A 10,995-nucleotide genomic window follows, 5' to 3' on the forward strand; every position below is an offset into this window, starting at 1 on the left:
CGGGAAGATTGACCTGAGCTAGAGCCATGTTGGCCGGAGCTTGATGACTGCCCTGACGTAGATCCATGTCGTCCCTGGCTAGAGGAGTGACCTGAGCTAGAACCATGCTGACTATAGCCAGAGGACTGGCCTGAACCAGACTCATGTTGCCCAAAGCCAGAAGCCTGGCCTGAGCCAGACTCATAATGGCCACGGCTGGAAGAACAACTTGAGCCGGACCCGTGTTGGCCATGCCTGGAGGAGTGCCCCGAACCGGACCCATGTCGGCCGTGGCTAGGGGACTGGCCAGATCCAGACCCTTGTCGGCCGTGACCCGAAGACTGATGGGAGCCAGACCCATGCTGACCATAGCTGGAAGACGAACCTGCGCTAGTTCCATGTTGTTCGCCCCTAGATGACTGTCCTGACCTAGAGCTGTGTTGTCCGTAGCCGGAGGAGTGACCTGAGCCAGATCCATGCTGACTGTAACCACAGGACTGCCCTGAGCTAGACTCGTGTTGACCAAGGCCAGAAGACTGGCCTGAGCCAGACCCATGTGGGCCATTTCTGGAAGACCAACCGGTGCCAGACCCACGTTGGCCGTAGCTGGAAGAGTGCCCAGAAACGGACCCATGTCGACCGCGACTAGGAGAGTGACCCGATCCAGAGCCCTGTCGGCCATAGCCAGAAGACTGACTTGAGCCACAGCCATGCTGACCGTGGCTGGAAGACTGACCTGAACTAGCTCCATGTTGGCCACAGCTCGATGACTGTCCTGATGTAGAACCATGTTGCCCATGGGTAGAGGAATGACCCGAGCTAGATCCGTGTTGACTGTAGCCAGAGAACTGTCCTGAGTGAGACTCTTGTTGATCTAAGCCAGAAGAGTGACCTGAACCAGACTCATATGGGCCACGGCTGGAAGACTGCCCTGAGCCAGACCCACGTGGGCCATAGCTGGAAGACTGCCAGGAACTAGACCCATGTCGGCCACGGCTAGGGCTAGGAGACTGGCCAGATCGAGACCCTTGTTGGCTGTGGCCCGAAGACTGATGGGAGCCAGACCCATGATGATCATAGCTGGAAGACGAACCTGAGCTAGATCTGTGTTGTTTACCCCTAGATGACTGTCCTGACCTAGAGCCATGTTGTCCGTAGCCGGAGGAGTGACCTGAGCTAGATCCATGCTGACTGTAACCAGAAGACTGCCCCGAGCTAGACTCGTGTTGACCAAAGCCAGAAGACTGGCCTGAGCCAGACCCATGTTGGCCATTTCTGGAAGACCAACCAGAGCCAGACCCATGTTGGCCGTAGCTGGAAGAGTGCCCAGAACCGGACCCATGTCGACCGCGACTAGGAGAGTGACCCGATCCAGAGCCCTGTCGGCCATAGCCAGAAGACTGACTTGAGCCAGAGCCATGCTGACCGTGGCTGGAAGACTGACCTGAGCTAGCTCCATGTTGGCCACAGCTCGATGACTGTCCTGATGTAGAACCATATTGCCCATGGGTAGAGGAATGACCTGAGCTAGATCCGTGTTGACTGTAGCCAGAGGACTGTCCTGAGCGAGACTCTTGACCTAAGCCAGAGGAGTGACCTGAACCAGACTCATATGGGCCACGGCTGGAAGACTGCCCTGAGCCAGACCCACGTGGGCCATAGCTGGAAGACTGCCCGGAACCAGACCCATGTCGGCCACGGCTAGGGCTAGGAGACTGGCCAGATCCAGACCCTTGTTGGTCATGGCCCGAAGACTGACGGGAGCCAGACCCATGCTGACCATAGCTGGAAGACGAACCTGAGCTAGATCCATGTTGTTCGCCGCTAGATGACTGTCCTGACCTAGAGCCGTGTTGTCCATAGCCGGAGGAGTGACCTGAGCCAGATCCATGCTGACTGTAACCAGAGGGCTGCCCGGAGCTAGACTCATGTTGACCAAAGCCAGAAGACTGGCCTGAGCCAGACCCATGTGGGCCACTGCTGGAAGACCTTCCGGAGCCAGACCCATGTTGGCCATAGCTGGGAGACTGCCCCGACCCAGGACCACGTTGGCCACGGCCTGGAGACCAGCCAGATCCAGACCCATGTCGGCCGCGGCCCAAAGACTGACGGGAGCCAGACTCATGCTGACCACAGCTGGAAGACTGACCTGAGCTAGAGCCATGTTGGCCGGAGCTTGATGACTGCCCTGACGTAGATCCATGTCGTCCCTGGCTAGAGGAGTGACCTGAGCTAGAACCATGCTGACTATAGCCAGAGGACTGTCCTGAGCCAGACTCATGTTGCCCAAAGCCAGAAGCCTGGCCTGAGCCAGACTCATAATGGCCACGGCTGGAAGAACAACTTGAGCCGGACCCGTGTTGGCCATGCCTGGAGGAGTGCCCCGAACCGGACCCATGTCGGCCGCGGCTAGGGGACTGGCCAGATCCAGACCCTCGTCGGCCGTGACCCGAAGACTGATGGGAGCCAGACCCATGCTGACCATAGCTGGAAGACAAACCTGCGCTAGTTCCATGTTGTTCGCCCCTAGATGACTGTCCTGACCTAGAGCTGTGTTGTCCGTAGCCGGAGGAGTGACCTGAGCCAGATCCATGCTGACTGTAACCACAGGACTGCCCTGAGCTAGACTCGTGTTGACCAAAGCCAGAAGACTGGCCTGAGCCAGACCCATGTGGGCCATTTCTGGAAGACCAACCGGTGCCAGACCCATGTTGGCCGTAGCTGGAAGAGTGCCCAGAACCGGACCCCTGTCGACCGTGACTAGGAGAGTGACCCGATCCAGAGCCCTGTCGGCCATAGCCAGAAGACTGACTTGAGCCAGAGCCATGCTGACCGTGGCTGGAAGACTGACCTGAACTAGCTCCATGTTGGCCACAGCTCGATGACTGTCCTGATGTACAACCATGTTGCCCATGGGTAGAGGAATGACCCGAGCTAGATCCGTGTTGACTGTAGCCAGAGGACTGTCCTGAGTGAGACTCTTGTTGACCTAAGCCAGAAGAGTGACCTGAACCAGACTCATATGGGCCACGGCTGGAAGACTGCCCTGAGCCAGACCCACGTGGGCCATAGCTGGAAGACTGCCCGGAACCAGACCCATGTCGGCCACGGCTAGGGCTAGGAGACTGGCCAGATCCAGACCCTTGTTGGTCGTGGCCCGAAGACTGACGGGAGCCAGACCCATGCTGACCATAGCTGGAAGACGAACCTGAGCTAGATCCATGTTGTTCGCCCCTAGATGACTGTCCTGACCTAGAGCCGTGTTTTCCGTAGCCGGAGGAGTGACCTGAGCCAGATCCATGCTGACTGTAACCAGAGGACTGCCCGGAGCTAGACTCATGTTGACCAAAGCCAGAAGACTGGCCTGAGCCAGACCCATGTGGGCCACTGCTGGAAGACCTTCTGGAGCCAGACCCATGTTGGCCATAGCTGGGAGACTGCCCCGACCCAGGACCACGTTGGCCACGGCCTGGTGACCGGCCAGATCCAGACCCGTGTCGGCCGCGGCCCAAATACTGAGGGGAGCCAGACTCATGCTGACCACAGCTGGAAGATTGACCTGAGCTAGAGCCATGTTGGCCGGAGCTTGATGACTGCCCTGACGTAGATCCATGTCGTCCTTGGCTAGAGGAGTGACCTGAGCTAGAACCATGCTGACTATAGCCAGAGGACTCTCCTGAGCCAGACTCATGTTGCCCAAAGCCAGAAGCCTGGCCTGAGCCAGACTCATAATGGCCACGGCTGGAAGAACAACTTGAGCCGGACCCGTGTTGGCCATGCCTGGAGGAGTGCCCCGAACCGGACCCATGTCGGCCGCGGCTAGGGGACTGGCCAGATCCAGACCCTTGTCGGCCGTGACCCGAAGACTGATGGGAGCCAGACCCATGCTGACCATAGCTGGAAGACGAACCTGCGCTAGTTCCATGTTGTTCACCCCTAGATGACTGTCCTGACCTAGAGCTGTGTTGTCCGTAGCCGGAGGAGTGACCTGAGCCAGATCCATGCTGACTGTAACCAGTGGAATGCCCTGAGCTAGACTCGTGTTGACCAAAGCCAGAAGACTGGCCTGAGCCAGACCCATGTGGGCCATTTCTGGAAGACCAACCGGTGCCAGACCCATGTTGGCCATAGCTGGAAGAGTGCCCAGAACCGGACCCATGTCGACCGCGACTAGGAGAGTGACCCGATCCAGAGCCCTGTCGGCCATAGCCAGAAGACTGACTTGAGCCAGAGCCATGCTGACCGTGGCTGGAAGACTGACCTGCACTAGCTCCATGTTGGCCACAGCTCGATGACTGTCCTGATGTAGAACCATGTTGCCCATGGGTAGAGGAATGACCCGAGCTAGATCCGTGTTGACTGTAGCCAGAGGACTGTCCTGAGTGAGACTCTTGTTGACCTAAGCCAGAAGAGTGACCTGAACCAGACTCATATGGGCCACGGCTGGAAGACTGCCCTGAGCCAGACCCACGTGGGCCATAGCTGGAAGACTGCCGGGAACTAGACCCATGTCGGCCATGGCTAGGGCTAGGAGACTGGCCAGATCGAGACCCTTGTTGGCTGTGGCCCGAAGACTGACGGGATCCAGACCCATGATGATCATAGCTGGAAGACGAACCTGAGCTAGATCTGTGTTGTTTACCCCTAGATGACTGTCCTGACCTAGAGCCATGTTTTCCGTAGCCGGAGGAGTGACCTGAGCTAGATCCATGCTGACTGTAACCAGAAGACTGCCCCGAGCTAGACTCGTGTTGACCAAAGCCAGAAGACTGGCCTGAGCCAGACCCATGTTGGCCATTTCTGGAAGACCAACCAGAGCCAGATCCATGTTGGCCGTAGCTGGAAGAGTGCCCGGAACCAGACCCATGTCGGCCGCGACTAGGAGAGTGACCCGATCCAGAGCCCTGTCGGCCATAGCCAGAAGACTGACTTGAGCCAGAGCCATGCTGACCGTGGCTGGAAGACTGACCTGAGCTAGCTCCATGTTGGCTACAGCTCGATGACTGTCCTGATGTAGAACCATGTTGCCCATGGGTAGAGGAATGACCCGAGCTAGATCCTTGTTTACTGTAGCCAGAGGACTGTCCTGAGCGAGACTCTTGTTGACCTAAGCCAGAAGAGTGACCTGAGCCAGACTTATATGGGCCACTGCTGGAAGACGGCCCTGAGCCAGACCCATGTGGGCCATAGCTAGAAGACTGCCTGGCACCAGACCCATGTCGGCCACGGCTAGGACTAGGAGACTGGCCAGATCCAGACCCTTGTCGGTCATGGCCCGAAGACTGATGGGAGCCAGACCCATGCTGACCATAGCTGGAAGACGAACCTGAGCTAGATTCGTGTTGTTCGCCCCTAGATGACTGTCCTGACCTAGAGCTGTGTTGTCCATAGCCGGAGGAGTGACTTGAGCCACATCCATGCTGACTGTAACCAGAGGACTGCCCTGAGCTAGACTCGTGTTGACCAAAGCCAGAAGACTGGCCTGAGCCAGACCCATGTGGGCCACTGCTGGAAGACCGACTGTAGCCAGACCCATGTTGGCCGTAGCTGGGAGACTGCTCTGACCCAGACCCACGCTGGCCACGGCCTGGAGACTGGCCAGATCCAGACCCATGTCCGCAGTGGCCCAAAGACTGATGGGAGCCAAAATCATGGTGACTATAGCTGGAAGATTGACCTGACTTTGAGCCATGTTGGCCGGAGCTTGATGACTGCCCTGACGTAGATCCATGTCGTCCCTGGCTAGAGGAATGACCTGAGCCAGAACCATGCTGACTATAGCCAGAGGACTGTCCTGAACCAGACTCATAATGGCCACGGCTGGGAGAACAACTTGAGCCAGACCCATGTTGGCCGTGACTGGAGGAGTGCCCCGAACCGGACCCATGTCGGCCCCGGCTAGGAGACTGGCCAGATCCAGACCCTTGTCGGCTGTGGCCCGAAGACTGACGGGAGCCTGACCCATGCTGATCATAGATGGAAGATGAACCTGAGCTAGATCTGTGTTGTTTGCCCCTAGATGACTGTCCTGACCTAGAGCCGTGTTGTCCGTAGCCGGAGGAGTGACCTGAGCCAGATCCGTGGTGACTGTAACCAGAGGACTGCTCTGAGCTAGACTCATGTTGACCAAAGCCGGAAGACTGGCCTGAGCCAGACCCATATGGGCCATTGCTGGAAGTCGAACCAGAGCGCGACCGATGTTGGCCGTAGCTGGAAGAGTGCCCAGAACCAGACCCATGTTGGCCGCGACTAGGAGACTGGCCTGATCCAGAGCCCTGTCGGCCATAGCCAGAAGACTGACTCGAGCGAGAGCCATGCTGACCGTGGCTAGAAGACTGACCTGAGCTAGCTCCATGTTGGCCACAGCTCGATGACTGTCCTGTTGTAGAACCATGTTGCCCCTGGGTAGTGGAATGACCCGAGCTAGATCCATGTTGACCATAGCCAGAGGACTGTCCTGAGCGAGACTGTTGTTGACCTAAGCCAGAAGAGTGACCTGAGCCAGACTTATATGGGCCACGGCTGGAAGACCGCCCTGAGCCAGACCCATGTGGGCCATAGCTAGAAGACTGCCTGGAACCAGACCCACGTCGGCCACGGCTAGGGCTAGGAGACTGGCCAGATCCAGACCCTTGTCGGTCATGGCCCGAAGACTGACGGGAGCCAGACCCATGCTGACCATAGATGGAAGACGAACCTGAGCTAGATCCGTGTTGTTCGCCCCTAGATGACTGTCCTGACCTAGAGCCGTGTTGTCCATAGCCGGAGGAGTGACCTGAGCCAGATCCATGCTGACCGTAACCAGAGGACTGCCCTGAGCCAGACTCGTGTTGACCAAAGCCAGAAGACTGGCCTGAGCCAGACCCATGTGGGCCATAGCTAGAAGACTGCCTGGCACCAGACCCATGCTGGCCATGGCCTGGAGACTGGCCAGATCCAGACCTGTGTCGGCTGCGGCCCAAAGACTGATGGGAGCCAGACTCATGATGACCATAGCGGGAAGATTGACCTGAGCTAGAGCCATGTTGGCCAGAGCTTGATGATTGCCCTGACGTAGATCCATGTCGTCCCTGGCTGGAGGAGTGACCTGAGCTAGAACCGTGCTGACTATAGCCAGAGGACTGTCCTGAGCCAGACTCGTGTTGCCCAGAGCCAGAAGCCTGGCCTGAGCCAGACTCATAATGGCCACAGCTGGAAGAACAATTTGAGCCAGACCTGTGTTGGCCATGGCTGGAGGAGTGCCCTGAACCAGACCCATGTCGGCCGCGGCTAGGGGACTCGCCAGATCCAGACGCTTGTTGGCCATGACCTGAAGACTGATGGGAGCCAGACCCATGCTGACCATAGCTGGAAGATGAACCTGAGCTAGATCCGTGTCGTTCGCCCCTAGATGACTGTCCTGAGCTAGAGCCGTGTTGTCCATAGCTGGAGGAGTGACCTGAGCCAGATCCATGCTGACTGTAACCAGAAGACTGCCCTGAGCTAGACTCATGTTGACCAAAGCCAGAAGACTGGCCTGAGCCAGACCCATGTTGGCCACTTCTGGAAGACCAACCAGAGCCAGACTCATGTTGGCCGTAGCTGGAAGAGTGCCCAGAAACGGACCCATGTCGACTGCGACTAGGAGAGTGACCCGATCCAGAGCCCTGTCGGCCATAGCCAGAAGACTGACTTGAGCCAGAGCCATGCTGACCGTGGCTGGAAGACTGACCTGAGCTAGCTCCATGTTGGCCACAGCTCGATGACTGTCCTGATGTAGAACCATATTGCCCATGGGTAGAGGAATGACCTGGGCTAGATCCGTGTTGACTGTAGCCAGAGGACTGTCCTGAGCGAGACTCTTGACCTAAGCCAGAAGAGTGACCTGAACCAGACTCATATGGGCCACGGCTAGAAGACTGCCCTGAGCCAGACCCACGTGGGCCATAGCTGGAAGACTGCCCGCAACCAGACCCATGTCGGCCACGGCTAGGGCTAGGAGACTGGCCAGATCCAGACCGTTGTTGGCTGTGGCCCGAAGACTGACGGGAGCCAGACCCATGATGATCATAGCTGGAAGACGAACCTGAGCTAGATCTGTGTTGTTTACCCCTAGATGACTGTCCTGACCTAGAGCCGTGTTGTCCGTAGCCGGAGGAGTGACCTGAGCTAGATCCATGCTGACTGTAACCAGAAGACTGCCCCGAGCTAGAATCGTGTTGACCAAAGCCAGAAGACTGGCCTGAGCCAGACCCATGTTGGCCATTTCTAGAAGACCAACCAGAGCCAGACCCATGTTGGCCGTAGCTGGAAGAGTGCCCAGAACCGGACCCATGTCGACTGCGACTAGGAGAGTGACCCGATCCAGAGCCCTGTCGGCCATAGCCAGAAGACTGACTTGAGCCAGAGCCATGCTGACCGTGGCTGGAAGACTGACCTGAGCTAGCTCCATGTTGGCCACAGCTCAATGACTGTCCTGATGTAGAACCATATTGCCCATGGGTAGAGGAATGACCTGAGCTAGATCCGTGTTGACTGTAGCCAGAGGACTGTCCTGAGCGAGACTCTTGACCTAAGCCAGAAGAGTGACCTGAACCAGACTCATATGGGCCACGGCTAGAAGACTGCCCTGAGCCAGACCCACGTGGGCCATAGCTGGAAGACTGCCCGCAACCAGACCCATGTCGGCCACGGCTAGGGCTAGGAGACTGGCCAGATCCAGACCGTTGTTGGCTGTGGCCCGAAGACTGACGGGAGCCAGACCCATGATGATCATAGCTGGAAGACGAACCTGAGCTAGATCTGTGTTGTTTACCCCTAGATGACTGTCCTGACCTAGAGCCGTGTTGTCCGTAGCCGGAGGAGTGACCTGAGCTAGATCCATGCTGACTGTAACCAGAAGACTGCCCCGAGCTAGAATCGTGTTGACCAAAGCCAGAAGACTGGCCTGAGCCAGACCCATGTTGGCCATTTCTAGAAGACCAACCAGAGCCAGACCCATGTTGGCCGTAGCTGGAAGAGTGCCCAGAACCGGACCCATGTCGACCGCGACTAGGAGAGTGACCCGATCCAGAGCCCTGTCGGCCATAGCCAGAAGACTGACTTGAGCCAGAGCCATGCTGACCGTGGCTGGAAGACTGACCTGAGCTAGCTCCATGTTGGCCACAGCTCAATGACTGTCCTGATGTAGAACCATATTGCCCATGGGTAGAGGAATGACCTGAGCTAGATCCGTGTTGACTGTAGCCAGAGGACTGTCCTGAGCGAGACTCTTGACCTAAGCCAGAAGAGTGACCTGAACCAGACTCATATGGGCCACGGCTGGAAGACTGCCCTGAGCCAGACCCATGTGGGCCATAGCTGGAAGACTGCCCGGAACCAGACCCATGTCGGCCACGGCTAGGGCTAGGAGACTGGCCAGATCCAGACCCTTGTCGGTCATGGCCCGAAGACTGATGGGAGCCAGACCCATGCTGACCATAGCTGGAAGATGAACCTGAGCTCGATCCGTGTCGTTCACCCCTAGATGATGGTCCTGACCTAGAGCTGTGTTGTCCATAGCCGGAGGAGTGACCTGAGCCAGATTCATGCTGACTGTAACCAGAGGACTGCCCTGAGCTAGACTCATGTTGACCAAAGCCAGAAGACTGGCCTGAGCCAGACCCATGTGGGCCACTGCTGGAAGACCTTCTGGAGCCAGACCCATGTTGGCCATAGCTGGGAGACTGCCCCGACCCAGACTCATGCTGGCCGCGGCCTGGTGACTGGCCAGATCCAGACCCGTGTCGGCCGCGGCCCAAAGACTGACGGGAGCCAGACTCATGCTGACCACAGCTGGAAGATTGACCTGAGCTAGAGCCATGTTGACCGGAGCTTGATGACTGCCCTGACGTAGATCCATGTCGTCCCTGGCTAGAGGAGTGACCTGAGCTAGAACCATGCTGACTATAGCCAGAGGACTGTCCTGAGCCAGACTCATGTTGCCCAAAGCCAGAAGCCTGGCCTGAGCCAGACTCATAATGGCCACGGCTGGAAGAACAGCTTGACCCGGGCCCATTTTGGCCATGGCTGGAGGAGTGCCCCGAACCGGACCCATGTCGGCCGTGGCTAGGGGACTGGCCAGATCCATACCCTTGTCGGCTGTGACCCGAAGACTGATGGGAGCCAGACCCATGCTGACCATAGCTGGAAGACGAACCTGAGCTAGATCCATGTTGTTCGCCCCTAGATGACTGTCCTGACCTAGAGCTGTGTTGTCCGTAGCCGGAGGAGTGACCTGAGCCAGATCCATGCTGACTGTAACCAGTGGAATGCCCTGAGCTAGACTCGTGTTGACCAAAGCCAGAAGACTGGCCTGAGCCAGACCCATGTGGGCCATTTCTGGAAGACCAAACGGAGCCAGATCCATGTTGGCCGTAGCTGGAAGAGTGCCCGGAATCCGACCCATGTCGGCCACGACTAGGAGAGTGACCTGATCCAGAGCCCTGTCGGCCATAGCCAGAAGACTGACTTGAGCCAGAGCCATGCTTACCATGGCTGGAAGACTGACCTGAGCTAGCTCCATGTTGGCTACAGCTCGATGACTGTCCTGATGTAGAACCATGTTGCCCATGGGTAGAGGAATGACCCGAGCTATATCCTTGTTTACTGTAGCCAGAGGACTGTCCTGAGACAGACTCTTGTTGACCTAAGCTAGGGGAGTCACCTGAGCCAGACTCATATGGGCCACGGCTGGAAGACTGCCCTGAGCCCGACCCATATGGGCTGTAGCTGGAAGACTGCCCAGAACCAGACCCATGTCGACCACGGCTAGGGCTAGGAGACTGGCCAGATCCAGACCTGTGTCGGTCATGGCCTGAAGACTGACGGGAGCCAGACCCATGCTGACCGTAGATGGAAGACGAACCTGAGCTAGATCCGTGTCGTTCGCCCCTAGATGACTGTCCTGACCTAGAGCCGTATTGTCCATAGCTGGAGGAGTGACCTGAGCCAGATCCATGCTGACTGTACCCAGAGGACTGCCCTGAGCTAGACTCG

The sequence above is a fragment of the Symphalangus syndactylus genome, chromosome 12, assembly GCF_028878055.3.
Source record: "Symphalangus syndactylus isolate Jambi chromosome 12, NHGRI_mSymSyn1-v2.1_pri, whole genome shotgun sequence".
Taxonomy (NCBI): Eukaryota; Metazoa; Chordata; class Mammalia; order Primates; family Hylobatidae; genus Symphalangus; species Symphalangus syndactylus.